We start from the raw sequence: 15,560 nt of genomic DNA on the forward strand, positions 1-15,560 counted from the left end.
AGTTTTCTATGAAACCCGTTTAAAGACATCCAGAATGCAAATCTTAACGATAAGTCAAAGGATGAAACTAATAAAGTAAATATACAATTAAAGGACCTGGGTTAGTATTCGACCTACCTGTGCGGCCTCATCAGTGACACGCCATTACACTGAGCACGGTTCATTTCTCCAGCAGTCGATGGGGCACAGAGAGACAGTTAAATCTACTCGATGTGAACATGACCCCCCTCAGTCCCAGGCTATGCATTTAAATGACATTCTACAAGCAAACAACATCTCCATCTTGACTTTGATGGAAGGTGTGCCGGTGTGGGATTGGCTCAGAGGTTCATTTTGTACGATGGGCCTGTTAATCTGGATCCTCAGCGATTACCTGTATCATTACATTGCTTAGATTTTAATAAGCACCATGGAGCAGTCAAGCCCAGACTCCTGCTTTGCAGAAAATTACTTGTTGTGAAAAAATATGAAATTTTTATATGGTATTTTGTGACAATGCGGTGTGATCTATCATCCTGGAGATCACAGGGCTTTTGCTTAATTCACAAGGAGGCCGCCTCTGCCTCAGGACGCGCTTGCATTCATCTGTCATTTTCCAAAGTGTATGAAAAGTTATTTCTCTCTAAAATAATGCGAGCTAGCGAAAAAATAACCGCTATGATTGATTCAGATTCAGGAAACTGTATTAAGGGCAATTCATTTTACTATCCGTCCCTTTCATTGACGATATCTTTCCCCATTCATTACAAATCGCTTTCGTCTACCACGACAAAGCAATCGATGCAATAATGGTTTCAATGAAAGCTCTTCATTTTGACAGCTTGAATAAAAAAGCGAATCTGTTTTTGATGAAAGTCGGAACCGTACTTCTGTATTTAAGCATAAATCCCATTTTTGAACAAAGCCCAGTGGCCGAATCTATCGCTTTTTCAATTTTCCATCAGGGAATTAATCACAGTAATTTCACCAGGGGAATGCAATTAAAGAAACATCTCTTTCAAGCTATTAATGAACCACATTTTATTTGAATAGCCCAAAGTAAGGTTTCACCAGTAATAGTTGTGTATTAGAGAGGACATTTTGTAAATCTAAACGTTCAGCTGCCACCACGATCTACAAAGCTGGTGATCCTCTCCTCCATCCTTGTTTCACACACAAATAAAACAACTTTAAAAATGTATCAGCATAGTAAGAGGCACTGTAAACTTTCGCAGTTCATCACATTCATCAACATTGATTCTGACCGGTCGACACGGCTTCAAGTGCTGGAGGTAATTCTTCAAATCCCATTGGCAGGCCGCATGAAAACTTTATAAGAAAGTTTGTATTGATAGAGCGAGTGAACAGGGAGCGAATCGGGGGGGGGGGGGGGGGGGGGGCATGAGGGGGAGCGAGGGCCTAACCTGAGCTCAACAGAGATATCAACTGTCTGCAGGCAGAATATTAGACTAACACTTTGGCTTTTGTTTCTGCCTCTTCACAATAACAGCTGCCTTATAAACATATCTCTGGCTTTGGTTGCAGCCTCTGTGTGTTGTCTTCGGGGGGGTTGCCATTCTCAAATGCAGTGTGTAGGAAACAGTTGAACTCGGTCTGACATGATCACCGGGGGGGGCACGGAAAATATGGCTCACGTGTTAAAAATTGAAGCGCGACTCGCTATTTCCCAGCTGCCTCAGCTTGACAAATGACCCTTCCTTCACTTCCCTGAGTGGTCGGCCTGTTTCTGTTCAGGAAGACAACAGATTTATGTGACGTGGTTTTAATCACAGGCCTGAAACCCCTATGGCAGCAAAATGATTTTTATACATTGTGTGACACAAAGCTCACAAAGCATGTCTGTGCAAATCCCTCAAACTTCATACGGAGATCAATGCGTGAATCGATTCAAGGGGAGATCCGCGAGTTGCTTTCGCTTTCTCTAACATGTCAAATAGCAGGTTTTTGTGTACAGTTACAAATATATGATATCAATTATATCTGAACTCAATACGGTGACAAATCAGCCTTGGTGGAGGTAAGAGATCTGCAAGTGTATTGATCGTTTATTTTCTGTGGTCTAACCTGTAAGGAAGGATTTTTACGGATGCTGCTAACGTTTCCTCTTATATGATCACCACATTGCTGCCATTACTTCCTCTGTTGAAAGGCCCTTTGGTATAGACCAATGTGCAAATGCATGAAATGAAAGGCCTGCTCCGGTGTATTTTCTGGGCAAGCAGCAATCTGAGGAGGCCGTTCAATACCAAAGTGGCCTCTCGGTCAGGACTGTGCATCTCTGTGCTTAGACTGTGTCCAATCGATTCTCCTCCTGGTTGCCCTCGATCGGTCATCTGACAGAACACAATTCACGCCTCCCAAATAAAGTTAAACTTAGCTCTCCTCTTCAATGAATAAGCGAGAGATGGGATGAGGTGGAGAGGGGGGGGGCTGAAGGATGAACAGAGAAGGTGAGGAAAAGACAGAAACCGGGAGGAGGAGGGAGAGAGAGCCAGCTGTCTGCAGTCTTTCACTGATGGACCTTACAGCGCTCAACAAATACATTATTGAACCCACAAACAAGACGATGAGGGTGTGTCGAGGTAATCGACATAATAAAATGAATAAAATACTTATTATAAAAAGTACCAGAGACTTTAGAGGAATTGGTGGAGGTGACTCGGAGACTTGGAAAAATTGCATCTTTTATTTCGTATTTACGGTGTCATGATTCCGATCGGAAGCTACACCTTCCTGTCTTAGTTGTATTTACAGAAAAGACAGAGATTATTAATCTGTCATCATAAACACAAAATAAGGAGATCGTGCAGATGAAATTATATATTTTATTAATTACTTTCATTTTAAGGATCTGTGATTGTTGAGCTGCTATGATTCACAGAACTGTCGGTCAACAGGAAATCTGCAAATATCTTTTATAATCAAATCATTTTTTCGGTCCCGTGTTGAGCATAATAACAAATATCTTCAGGTTTCAGGTTCTTTTGTGTTCGTGTATGAAAATAAACTGTTGTTCAGACAAAACAAGACATTTGAAGATGTTATCTTGACCTTTGTACCTTTTTTAACACAATTTCACTGTAAATTTATTACTGCTTTCTTGCATTTCTTGGACAAGATGAATCAGGGAATGGAGAGATTCATTAGCTGCATCCCTGGTGTCCTGTATTTGGATTCAGACCATCTGATGGATCCCAACATACTTTTTATTATAATTATATAATATATGTTCTATTTAATTGTTGTTATATGTGTTACTTTTTCATGCACCAACAGAAACTTTAAGTATGTGTAACTTTTTTAAGTATGTGTAACAAAAAAATGTTAAGCTGAATATGCTTTTATACTGTTAATATTTCCTGTAAAAACCAGACGGGTGTCAGTCAAGGTCACATGACAACTTCCATGTAACATTATGTCACAGTAATGAAATAATTCAAAGCCAATTTACTCTTCAAAGCTTCAAAGGCAAACTTTGAAGCTTGACGCTTTAAAGCTTTGAGGCTGTGAAGCTGTGAAGCTGAGTGGAGTTGAGGAACAGATCAAAGCCAAATATCTCCTATATAAGGAGCCACGTCTCTGAGTGGAGCCACCGTCAGGACAAGCGCGATTCAACAAGAGCCACACGAGATACATCTCACCTGTGACTTCCAATCACCGCCACTGACGACACCGACAGAAGAAAGCAGATACGCAAGAAATCGCTCTTCAAACCCTTTATACAACGTGATCCAACTGCAGCACCTGTTAACCAACATGCAGAGGATCATCATCTCAACAGACATGACCCAGGAACAAGAGTGCACCAGCAGCAGTACTCTGCAGGACCCCAACCAAACCCGCCTGGATTGGAAGAGGGAGATGCAGACGCTGGAGGCCCTACAGCAGCTGGATGAAATAAACCTCACCCTGAACGAGCTGTTGGATGAAAGCTCCACCCCAACGGAGCTGCTTGGTAAGAACCCCCGTCAGAGGGAGCTTCTGAATGAGTACTCTGCCCTAAAGGAGCCAGAGGCTCAAGACATCTTCCTCCTGAGGGAGCTGATCATCCAGTTCACTGCCATGAAGGAGCTGGTAGATGAAAACCCTCATCTTGATAGCTCCGCCCTGAGGGAGCTGAAAGCTGCAATCCCTCAGCTGCAGGAGCAGATGGATGAGCTGGATTGGGAAGACTCCACCCTGAAGGAGCAGACCGCCACCAACAACGTCACCGTGCAAACAGAGGGAAAGGTGACGGAGCAGACGGAGTCTCCTGCCTCACCACGGACGCTGGAGGTCCTGGTGGAGCTGGATGATATATCCTTAACCCTGAATGACCTGATAGATGAAAGCTTCACCCCGACGGAGCTGATAGATGAGAACCCCCATCTGGGGACACAAGTTGATGAACACCTCGCCCTGATGGAGCTGGATTGGGAATATACCCTGAAGGAGCAGACCGCCAGCGACAACGTCACCGCGGAAAAGGTGGGAAAGGTGGTGGAGCAGACGGAATCTCCTGCCTCACCACGGGCGCTGGAGGTCCTGGTGGAGTTTGATGATATATCCTTAACCCTGAATGACCTGATAGATGAAAGCTTCACCCCGACGGAGCTCATGGATGGAAACCCTCGTCAGAGGGAGTTGGTGAATGAATACCCTGTCCTGGAGGAGCCAGAGGCTCAAGGCATCTTACCCTTGGAGAAATACAAGCAGAGCGTGAAGAAGGAGAAGATGGAGAAAAGGGAAAAGGAGGAGAAGAAGAAGCAGGAGAAGAAGGAGAAACAGGAAAGCAAGAAGATGGAGAAGATGGAGAAAAAGGAAATGAAGAAGATAGAGAAGGAAAAGAAAGAGATCGAAAAGAAGGAGAAACAGGAAAGCAAGAAGATGGAGAAGATGGAGAAAAAGGAAATGAAGAAGATAGAGAAGGAAAAGAAAGAGATCGAAAAGAAGGAGAAACAGGAAGCAAAGAAGATGGAGGAGATGGATAGGAAAGAAATGAAGAAGATAGCGAAGGAAAAGAAAGAGATCGTAAAGAAGGAGAAACAGGAAACAAAGAAGATGGAGGAGATGGAGAGGAAAGAAATGAAGAAGATAGAGAAGGAAAAGAAAGACATCGAAAAGAAGGAGAAACAGGAAACAAAGAAGATGGAGGAGATCGAGAGGAAAGAAAGGAAGAAGATAGAGAAGGAAAATAATGAGCAAGAAGGAACGACGGGGAAATGGTATTGCTGTTGCTGCTACCTCTGACATGTCAATTGACACATCCCTTACCCCCCCATCCCTTACCCCCCCCACAACGCCCTTCCCTCCCTCCCCCCCACCCACATCGCCCTTCCCTCCCTCCCTCCCTCCCTCCCTTACCCTCTACTCCAAACTGACTTTTCCTACAAAATAAATTGTTGAATAAATAATAAAGATTTTTCATTGAGATGAAGGTTTGCTCTTTTATTACAGAAGAAGGTTGGTCCAAATGATGAAAACCCAACATTTATATGTAAAAAATACTCAATAGCTGTATATTATTTATACATGTTTATTATTTGAACTGAGAGACACTCTTTCTCCACAGCTGCACTTTTCCCAGATTTAATTCTATCATCTTTAGAGAAACTGACGGATCATATATTTACTGAACACAGGTATATTTACATTGTTTTCCTGCTCGTGGATCTGCCTTAAAATACACATTTCAATTCACAGTAATTGGATAATTTGTGTATCCGTGGACTGTTTTAAACAACAGCTTTACTTCCTGTCGGGTATTTTCAGGGTTTGTTAAAATCAGTTGTGCAGAATTTCACTTCAGACTCATCTGACCTTTGACCTTTATCATTCTGCTGAAGCAGTGATGAAGTTGTGTGTTATTTAATGCCGCACCAAATAATAATCTAGTTCACATCAATGTGGTTTCACAAACAGTCTGCTGGACCTTGGTGGTGGTGTGCGCACTAAGGTTTGTTAACTATTCACAATTTTCTTCTATGACTTCTGTTAAGATTCATAAGCATCTTGATATCTTTTGTGTTTGCTTTAGCAAGACAACAGACAACCGGCCACACAGAAAAATCCTACTTTATATTAATTTAAACAAACCTCATTAATGATGCTTATTCAATCACTAATCAATAATCAATAATCAATATCATATCCAAGTCGGCAACACGTCCGTTCCCACAGGACAAAACACTCCCAAGACAATGGGTCACTTTGTATCATCAGCAAAATCCACAGACGTCACTCTGGGACAGGACGACTCCACATTTGCAAAGACTCGCAAAACTACATTGACGTTCTCTGGCTTGTTGGGGGGTCCATGTGTGTGGATGGAGATCCACTGTGACCTCACTCCTGGCTGACGTTAGTCACCTCCGCCCAAGCCTGGCTCCTCTCAGAGAGCGTCTGTGCTGCCTTGACCTTTACAGCACCATTGGTGTTAATGCACTGAGGCCGAATCCCTTCATTTCGGCTGACTTTGCCCACCCCAGATTCTTCCCATGATGCCCCTGGACACTGCCGGCGACAGCATCAGCTCCTGCTAAGTTTTCCTGGAACCTACCTTCATAGGTTCCAGGAAAACTTAGCAGGAGCTCGTCAGCATAGCGTACGCCCTCCACTCCACACTCGTCTTCATCGCAAACCCAACGATGTGCGAGGAGTTGTAGGGGGCGTGGCACACCACAAACACAGTGAGGGTGGAGAGCGTGACTATCAGGACTTACCTCTTCTCCATGAGGGGCAGATTGGAGCGCCTCATGGAGAAGAGGTAAGTCCTGATAACTTAGCTCTCCTCTTCAATGAATAAGCAAGATATGGGATGCGGTGGAGAGGGGGGGCTGCAGGATGAACAGAGAAGGTGAGGAAAGGACAGAAACCGGGAGGAGGAGGGAGAGAGAGCCAGCTGTCTGCAGGCTTTTCACTGATGGACCTTACAACGCTCAACAAATACATTATTGGACCCACAAACAAGACAATGAGGGTGTGTCGAGGTAATCGACATAATAAAATTAATAAAATACTTATTATAAAAAGTACCAGAGACTTTAGAGGAATTGGTGATCTGTGATTGTTGAGCTGCTATGATTCACAGAACTGTCGCTCAACAGGAAATCTGCAAATAGCTTTTATAATCAAATCATTTCAGGTTCTTTTGTGTTTGTGTATGAAAATAAACTGTTGTTCAGACAAAACAAGACATTTGAAGATGTTATCTTGACCTTTGCATCTTTTTATTCACAATTTCACTGTAAATTTATTACTACTTTCTTGCATTTCTTGGACAAGATGAATCAGGGAATGGACAGATTCATTAGCTGCATCCCTGGTGTCCTGTATTTGGATTCAGACCATCTGATGGATCCCAACATACTTGTTATTATAATTATATTATATATGTTCTATTTAATTGTTGTTATATGTGTTACTTTTTCATGCACCAACAGAAACTTTAAGTATGTGTAACTTTTTTAAGTCTGTGTAACAAAAAAATGTTATGCTGAATATGCTTTTATACTGTTAATATTTCCTGTAAAAATCAGACATGTGTCAGTCAAGGTCACATGACAACTTCCATGTAACATTATGTCACAGTAATGAAATAATTCAAAGCCAATTTACGCTTCAAAGCTTCAAAGGCAAACTTTGAAGCTTGACGCTTTAAAGCTTTGAGGCTGTGAAGCTGTGAAGCTGAGTGGAGTTGAGGAACAGATCAAAGCCAAATATCTCCTATATAAGGAGCCACGTCTCTGAGTGGAGCCACCGTCAGGACAAGCGCGATTCAACAAGAGCCACACGAGATACATCTCACCTGTGACTTCCAATCACCGCCACTGACGACACCGACAGAAGAAAGCAGATACGCAAGAAATCGCTCTTCAAACCCTTTATACAACGTGATCCAACTGCAGCACCTGTAAACCAACATGCAGAGGATCATCATCTCAACAGACATGACCAAGGAACAAGAGTGCACCAGCAGCAGTACTCTGCAGGACCCCAACCAAACCCGCCTGGTTTGGAAGAGGGAGATGCAGACGCTGGAGGCCCTACAGCAGCTGGATGAAATAAACCTCACCCTGAACGAGCTGTTGGATGAAAGCTCCACCCCAACGGAGCTGCTTGGTAAGAACCCCCGTCAGAGGGAGCTTCTGAATGAGTACTCTGCCCTAAAGGAGCCAGAGGCTCAAGACATCTTCCTCCTGAGGGAGCTGATCATCCAGTTCACTGCCATGAAGGAGCTGGTAGATGAAAACCCTCATCTTGATAGCTCCGCCCTGAGGGAGCTGAAAGCTGCAATCCCTCAGCTGCAGGAGCAGATGGATGAGCTGGATTGGGAAGACTCCACCCTGAAGGAGCAGACCGCCACCAACAACGTCACCGCGCAAACAGAGGGGAAAAATATGGTGGAGCAGACGGAGTCTCCTGCCTCACCACGGACGCTGGAGGTCCTGGTGGAGCTGGATGATATATCCTTAACCCTGAATGACCTGATAGATGAAAGCTTCACCCCGACGGAGGTGATGGATGAGAACCCCCATCTGGGGACACAAGTTGATGAAAACCTCGCCCTGATGGAGCTGGATTGGGAATACACCCTGAAGGAGCAGACCGCCACCGACAACGTCACCGCGGAAAAAGAGGGAAAGGTGGTTGAGCAGACGGAGTCTCCTGCCTCACCACGGGCGCTGGAGGCCCTGGTGGAGTTTGATGATATATCCTTAACCCTGAATGACCTGATAGATGAAAGCTTCACCCCGACGGAGCTCATGGATGGAAACCCCCGTCAGAGGGAGTTGGTGAATGAATACCCTGTCCTGGAGGAGCCAGAGGCTCAAGGCATCTTACCCTTGGAGAAATACAAGCAGAGCGTGAAGAAGGAGAAGATGGAGAAAAGGGAAAAGGAGGAGAAGAAGAAGCAGGAGAAGAAGGAGAAACAGGAAAGCAAGAAGATGGAGAAGATGGAGAAGATGGAGAAAAAGGAAATGAAGAAGATAGAGAAGGAAAAGAAAGAGATCGAAAAGAAGGAGAAACAGGAAAGCAAGAAGATGGAGAAGATGGAGAAAAAGGAAATGAAGAAGATAGAGAAGGAAAAGAAAGAGATCGAAAAGAAGGAGAAACAGGAAGCAAAGAAGATGGAGGAGATGGAGAGGAAAGAAATGAAGAAGATAGAGAAGGAAAAGAAAGACATCGAAAAGAAGGAGAAACAGGAAACAAAGAAGATGGAGGAGATGGAGAGGAAAGAAATGAAGAAGATAGAGAAGGAAAAGAAAGACATCGAAAAGAAGGAGAAACAGGAAACAAAGAAGATGGAGGAGATCGAGAGGAAAGAAAGGAAGAAGATAGAGAAGGAAAATAATGAGCAAGAAGGAACGACGGGGAAATGGTATTGCTGTTGCTGCTACCTCTGACATGTCAATTGACACATCCCTTACCCCCCCATCCCTTACCCCCCCCCCACAACGCCCTTCCCTCCCTCCCCCCCACCCACATCGCCCTTCCCTCCCTCCCTCCCTTACCCTCTACTCCAAACTGACTTTTCCTACAAAATAAATTGTTGAATAAATAATAAAGATTTTTCATTGAGATGAAGGTTTGCTCTTTTATTACAGAAGAAGGTTGGTCCAAATGATGAAAACCCAACATTTATATGTAAAAAATACTCAATAGCTGTATATTATTTATACATGTTTATTATTTGAACTGAGAGACACTCTTTCTCCACAGCTGCACTTTTCCTAGACTTAATTCTATCATCTTTAGAGAAACTGACGGATCATATATTTACTGAACTCAGGTATATTTACATTGTTTTCCTGCTCGTGGATCTGCCTTAAAATACACATTTCAATTCACAGTAATTGGATAATTTGTGTATCCGTGGACTGTTTTAAACAACAGCTTTACTTCCTGTCGGGTATTTTCAGGGTTTGTTAAAATCAGTTGTGCAGAATTTCACTTCAGACTCATCTGACCTTTGACCTTTATCATTCTGCCGAAGCAGTGATGAAGTTGTGTGTTATTTAGTGCCGCACCAAATAATAATCTAGTTCACATAAATGTGGTTTCACAAACAGACTGCTGGACCTTGGTGGTGTGGTTTGTTAACTATTCACAATTTTCTTCTATGACTTCTATAAAAAAGATTCATAAGCATCTAAATCCTACTTTATATTAATTTAAACAAACCTCATTAATGATGCTTATTCAATCAATCATCAATAATCAATAATCAATATCATATCCAAGTCGGCAACACGTCCGTTCCCTCAGGACAAAACACTCCCAGGACAATGGGTCACTTTGTATCATCAGCAAAATCCACAGACGTCACTCTGGGACAGGACGACTCCACATTTGCAAAGACTCGCAAAACTACATTGACGTTCTCTGGCTTGTTGGGGGGTCCATGTGTGTGGATGGAGATCCACTGTGACCTCACTCCTGGCTGACGTTAGTCACCCTCGCCCAGGCCTGGCTCCTCTCAGACTTGACCTTTACAGCACCATTGATGTTAATGCACTGAGGCCGAATCCCTTCATTTCGGCTGAAGCGACTTTGCCCACCCCAGATTCTTCCCATGATGCCCCTGGACACTGCCGGCGACAGCATCAGCATGACGGTAGGTTCCAGGAAAACTTAGCAGGAGCTCGTCAGCATAGCATACGCCCTCCACTCCACACTCGTCTTCATCGCAAACCAAACGATGTGCGAGGAGTTGTAGGGGGCGTGGCACACCACAAACACAGTGAGGGTGGAGAGCGTGACTTTCAGGACTTACCTCTTCTCCATGAGGGGCAGGTTGGAGCTTCACACAAGAGTAACTCTGCGCAGTGTGCAGAACGAGGTCACGACCAGGGGCAGAGGCAGCAGAACGGCCAGCTGAGAGGGGTTGAAGTTGTCATAGCAAGATAAGGTGTCAACCTTGATGGAGAACTGGTGGTATCTCTTGTAGATAATCGGGAATGCGATGCTGAGGTAGCGGCCCACTGTTACAGCGGTGATGAAAAGGCAGCTGCCGTACAGCGAGGAGAAGAGGAAGAAGAGGAAGAAGCTGTAGACGGGGCAGACGGCCGGTGGCAGCCTCCAGCACTGAAGCAGAATCTCCATGGACTTGAAGGGCAGCCAGGCCACGAACACCAGGTTGGCCACGCACAGATTGAGGGCGTAGACCAAGCTTTGTGTATGTACACGAAGAGGACCAGCAGGTTGGAGGGGGGGCCCAGCAGGAAGGTGAAGGTGTGGACGGAGTGAGCGACGCAGTCAAATCATAATCAAATCAAAGTTTATTGTCACATGCACCAATGACAGCATCATCAGAGCAGTGAGGTTCTTGTGACCTGCCAAGCAACAGCGGACGTTGTTGCTCGGTTGCATCATTTTATGTAAGTAGTGCAGTGAACGTGGACGGTGCAGACAAGCAGGCATGAGCAAATTTGTTATGTGGAATATTTAGATATGAGTTTAAAAGGCATAATGACCTGACTGGTGGTTCAACAGCCATTTTTCCCTGCATGGTCTGCCAGACAGTAACGAGGAGAACAGGCTGCATGCTGGGTGGCTTTAGTCCTCGATGATGCTGTGTGACTTTCACAGGTAAAGCTGTATGGAAGTTGTCCTTCACGACCTGCGGCCTGGTGCCGGGGACGTGCTGCGCTGCCTCCTGTGCAGCACATGCTCAGAAAGATGTAGCCAAACTTGCTGAGCTTTCTCCAGCATGGGGTGAGGGTATAGTGACCAGTAGAGGACCTTGGTGATGTTGACACTGACTCGTCATCACTGTGTGTGGGCAGATGTCCGCCCCGCCGTTGTCTTCTGTGTCCCACGATCATCTGTGCTTTCTTTGGTGCTGAGAGACAGCTTTTGTGTCCTCATCTTCCCTTTGTCGACTGTATCATCGTTGTTTGTGAGGAGGGAACAGGAGTGGGCTGAGAACACAACCCTGTGGAATGCCCGTGTCGAGGATGATGGAGGAGGCTGCTGATTCACCAGGGGCCCGTCCTTCAGGAAGTTCAATAACCCAGCCGCAGATGGAAGTTTCCACTCTGACATCAACAAGAAAGTCACAGATATGTCTTCTTTGTTTATTGTCACTGCTTTGAGGAAAACATTTAATTTAATAATAAGTCGACTGCAAAGTGCCGACAGGTTTTAACTGTGATGCAGTGGATATGGCTTCAGATTATTATCATCACAGCAGGGCCGCTGCAGTCTTTTATGGAACATTAACTGGAACAGGACAGCAATCAGCAAGTTATTGCTAAATAGACAAATTAATATGGAGCACGGATTAAAGGATATACCGAGCGGAATTAGTCCCAAATCATCATCACAGCCCACACGCAACCAGAGGATGATTGATGCAGGAAATTAAGCGGACTGGCATCGTCCTTGTCGGCTCCAGTGATCAAATCATCCCAGCTTTTGTTGAAGGGGAAATTGCGATTTAAGTGTCGAGCCCTGGTCTTGTTAAATGTAAGCAAACAAGAATCTGGATGTATCCTCCAAGACAAACGCTTTCAGATCTAACATGGCCTGCTTCCATGTCGGACACAGCTGTGTTTGATAGGCTGGTCTTTCCGAGCTGCTTTTCAGCAGAGACACAACTGTTCACTCGGGCATAAGCAAATGAAAGTAATGTGGGAACTATCAACTATCGGTGCCGTGAGACAGAAACGTCTAAGGGGACAGCGGGGCCCTGCCTGCCTGCTGCTTGTGTCCTAACAGGCACATCAGCCTCTGGACAACTGCTGCACGCGATTGTGACTCTTTCTACTAAAAAGTGTGGGACTCCTGCTGCTGCTACAAACTGAGCTGCTTTGTGATACGTCAAGTGAACCTCTAAATCAAATGGGTGTTTGGAATGAGGAAAAACAGCAGGGATCTATAAACCCCAGGGCCGGTGGGTGGGGGGGAACAGCCTCTGACGTTTTACTGGGTCCGCAGAGCTGGGAGAGGAGGTGATATCTCAGTGGGCAGTAATTCGTCTTCCTTGTCATCTCCTTACTGGAGCTTAAAATATTGTTTATAGCCGTCACCAACTGACGCAGCGCACGGCACCTTTGATTGATGTTCGAAAGCTACGCCATTGGAACCGGCGTGTGCAGGAATGATGAGTAACTTTGGCATGGGGAGGATCTCCTCCTGGATTACTGAGACCTCCTGGGGGGGGTCTCAGAAGGATGGAGTGGGTTAGAAAGTATCAGGGCTGAGGAGCTGATGATGGGAGTCAACCAGTTCTAATGGAGGCCTGGACGCACGTGGCTGTGAGCTGATGCCTTCGGATGCACGGTGACGGACGGAAAGTGCTGCGAGAAGAATGAAGAGAGAGAAGCAACACGAGGACGGAGGGAGGGAGAAGGAGATGGAGGGAAATTCTGCTAAGCTATGCGTGCCAACAGCAGCTGTTTATATGCAATCAGGTTCCACCAGGGTAGAAAGGAAATGGAAGAAAACCTGTCACATCTCGAGCTGAGCGCCTTTGTTTCCACACACTGCGCCGCTTCCATCTCTTTCACCCTCAGACAGTAAATGTAATCTCGGTACAAATTGCACCTTTAGCAGTGAAACCTACTTGGCTGCAAAAAAGGTACAAATGGTGGCTTTGTTTGTATTATCAGTATAACCAGTGTGCCCTCTACTGGTCGAAATATAAACTGCAGGGAGGTTGGCACATCCAGGGCAATATATGTTTGCAGAGAATTAATAAATGCATGTGCAAAAGCTCCCATGTTTCCTTAATTAAACAAAAATAACTTCACATACAATTAATCTTTTCTATTTATTAATCACTATTCCTAAATTAAAAATTGAGGGCGTTGATTGATGGTACAGCTGCTAATATAATTACAGGATTAAACACAACAGAAATTATGGTTGTCTGTATGTTACATGATTCACGTGTAATTCATTTTCTGTGGCATCAATATTCTGCGGCTGCTGCAATAACATTGTAGAAGCTGATTTGAATTTGCTGTTGAAATGAAGATATACTGTCGCTTCTCCAAAGGTTGTGTCAATAAAAAAAGAATAAAGTGCCTCGGGAAACATTAATTTCCCTTCAGGAGAAATTGCCCTCACGTTATTTGAATGTGAATCTTTTTTTTCCTTTTTTTTTTTTTTACACGACTGCAATAATCCATTCGTATTGTAAAACTATAAATCATTTATCACCAGTATTGTATCTCCCAAGGCGATGCCCGATTCATCTGCAGAGCAACCCACACTAACAGCGCCTGGGGCGTAGTTTATGTAAATAGAGCATGTAAAGCGTAGGAAGGGCAAACAGAAATCTCCTCGATGACAACTCAGCACCGTGGAGCTGATTAATCACTTTGCTATTGTTCCCAAGTGCATCTCTTTAACCGTGTCTATATCTTCTCACTGCTGCTGCTGCTTGACGGCTGCAGCAGGTTTATGTGCTTAGAATTTGACTAATTTGATGTAGTACAAATGAGTGTTAGGTGCAGAAGGGTTAAATCACACACACACACACATACACATACAAACACACACACACACACGCATGCTGACACGACCACTTACACATACATACCAGCCGATTCTCTTCCTGGGGATTCTCTTGCTGTGAGAACAGATTTATGGTTGAGGCTGAGCAGCCGTTTCTTGCATGGAGGAGTTGTTTTAACAGCACTGCACTAGAGATTCAGAGAGTCATGCATAAAAGCCTGCAAGACAGACAGACACACAGACAGACACACAGACACACAGACACACAGACAGACAGACGAATATACTGCCGGCAGCATATATCGAAGATACACTCCATTCTTACCACTGTGGTATATGGAGTGTATTTATGTATCACCTTTCTTATCAAGCCACATTCACTCATTCCTACAGCTCTACTATTTTATTTTGTCAGATACCATTCTCCCAGTATCTTACACAATAGATGAAACATTAAATATCTTCCAGAAGAAAGTGTGCGTATGTATATGTGTTGTGCATAAAGTATGCAAGCATGACACACGCTGATATGATTAAAGGAAGTGTCACAGTGTGCGCGGACTGGAAGATGGAATCCCTGTTCCAAGCCTGACAGCCGCTGATGGATCAGTACAGTGCCGTGTGTCACATTAACCTGAAGTTGTCGACCTGTAGTGACAAATAGAATAAAAGTTAACAGTATAAATATTCTTAGTATTTTCAGCATGTTAAATGTGTGGCTATCCAATCTGTCACATTAAAGGTTGTCTGTAGGATTTAGTGACATCTAGTGGTGAAGTTGCAAGTTGCTGAATAGCCCACGTCTCCACACTTGCAGGAGAATGTCTGGTTTGTCCCTTCTGAGCTGCTGTGGAAAGATAGCGTTACAACATGGCCGACACAACTGATGAGGATGTAAAGGGGTGAGACAAAAACACAGGTGATTCTACACGAATGAAAACTTACAAACTTATACATATTTTATCCTATTTCGGTCAATTCAGCGCTCTAAATCTACTAGTTCTTAAAATTTAGTTTTTCATTTGATGATATCCTGTCAATTTAACGTGCACACTGTAGAAAAATGCTAAATCTTCCATGTGGTGATCTGTGAGAGCCCGAGGGACCGTTATGGC

The 15,560-nt window shown here is 44.3% G+C and overlaps 1 pseudogene; it reads right to left on the bottom strand.

The window, feature by feature from the left end:
• Positions 1-6,324: 6,324 nt before the first annotated feature.
• On the bottom strand, positions 6,325-11,243 carry LOC133972712 (free fatty acid receptor 3-like; annotated as a pseudogene).
• Between the last annotated feature and the right edge of the window lie 4,317 nt (positions 11,244-15,560).

This window comes from Platichthys flesus, chromosome 17 (assembly GCF_949316205.1).
Source record: "Platichthys flesus chromosome 17, fPlaFle2.1, whole genome shotgun sequence".
NCBI classification, from domain to species: Eukaryota; Metazoa; Chordata; class Actinopteri; order Pleuronectiformes; family Pleuronectidae; genus Platichthys; species Platichthys flesus.